Here is a 1770-nt window from a genome sequence, read left to right as displayed (position 1 = left end):
GACATCTCTGCATGACGTTATTTTATACCCATCCTCGCACCATAGCAGCGACCCCCGCCCGCCATGAAGCAGGTTTACATCTGTAAGTGAGTGGCAGTGGACGACAAGACATGCGCCACCATGATAATAATCTCAGTTGAGGTTGCTTGCTTGGTTTGACGGAAGAAACAAACACACAATAGCATGTCCATCCTCATTCACGAGTCTCTTGGAATGCTATTAAAGTCTCCCTGTGACGTTCTTATCGATATTTCGTAAGTTGACATTGTCGTTTATTCCTGACATTAACATGCATTGACACTGTGCTTGTATGATTAGTGTCTTCACGGTGTCTGTAGGTGTCGTGGTTCTCTGAAGGTTAAACTCCGATCACATACCTTAGAGAAGTGTAGAGTGACTCGCTCTGTACTTGAAGAATACGGGGTGGCAGACACTTCTCCCCCCCCCCCACCATATCTCTCTACCGTACCCGTTCTGTCTGTTGCTCTTTGTCATTCTTTCTCTTCGATAAGATTTAACCCATCACACGCCAGATACTATCTACCATTATCTGTCGGTTTAGACACTCGTGGCTATGTTATTTTCTTGTAAAGTTTCATGTTGTATGAGAATGCATCTGAAAACACAATGACTTTCTCTTACCTTTACTTTTTTTCCGAATACTGAGATTCTCAACAGTCAACTATTGTTTTTTTCCGGGGGTTTTCTGTGTAAAAAAACAACAACAACTGCATAATAGCATATGATTTGCTGTATCCATATAGGGACCCATTGTAATGTAATAGATTTTCAATTTTATTGATTTTGTGAACAACTTGTTATTCGATGTGAAATACATGAAAAATGGTGTCAATATTAACCAAGGAATCAGTTTTCGATATCGTGATATTTTACGGGATATTCCATTGGAAACCTCGTTTTAGATAAGTGAAATACAACCTCTACTAAGGCAATGTCAGGAATTCGCTGTAACATCCCTTACAAGGCCAGCAAACCGACTGATTTTGTGAAAGAAATGTTATTCAAGTAACCCGGAAGAAAACTTCAAGTGAGTCTGCGCACTGAAGGAAGGTAGTGTCGACGGGAGACAAGATATAAGGCGCCAAAGTCATATCCGATTGTTTTTATGTCGTCTATGAGTAGCAAGCCTATATCAGGTGTGTTGTGGATGGCGTTGTAGTGGCTGTATGTGCATTGCAGGATCGCCTCTCTCTGGCACGGAGTTGGAAGGACTGATATTTCCTCTGGAGTCAGGCAGGCCCACGTTCCGCGCCCAGAGCGAGATGCCATTGCGATGAGCGATTGCTGCTCGGAACGTTCAGACGTTGTAGACTGCTCTAGACTCTATACGTTTTTATTTGGGGACCATAGAAAGGAGAAAGAGCTAAACAGCCATCCTTTGGTTCTAAATTTAGCTCCAAATGCCCGCTTACCCTTCGTCCACCCCCCCCCCTTCCTCCTTACTGATCGCTTCACCATCTCATTGCCTTCTGGTAGCCCCTTAAAAGGTCTTTGCATTCCGAGACGTCGAAATTCCTTGCAAGGATATGAGATATCCTACACGGATATCCTCTCGCCCGCAAAATCGTGACCCGCCCCGTCCTCTTTCCGCCCTTCTTACCTATTAACGAAGATTTCTTGCGCTCCGCGCGCGCGCTCTTCGACAAATGCTCATCCTTAACCATCCAATCACGTCGCCCCGCTTCCTAGCAACGGACACCAGCGCACACCAACTGTCTATCCTAATCCCATATCTACACCCTCTAGGTC

The sequence above is a fragment of the Diadema setosum genome, chromosome 19 (genome assembly GCF_964275005.1).
Source record: "Diadema setosum chromosome 19, eeDiaSeto1, whole genome shotgun sequence".
Classification (NCBI taxonomy): Eukaryota; Metazoa; Echinodermata; class Echinoidea; order Diadematoida; family Diadematidae; genus Diadema; species Diadema setosum.
Note: the sequence above shows the minus strand (reverse complement) of the source record.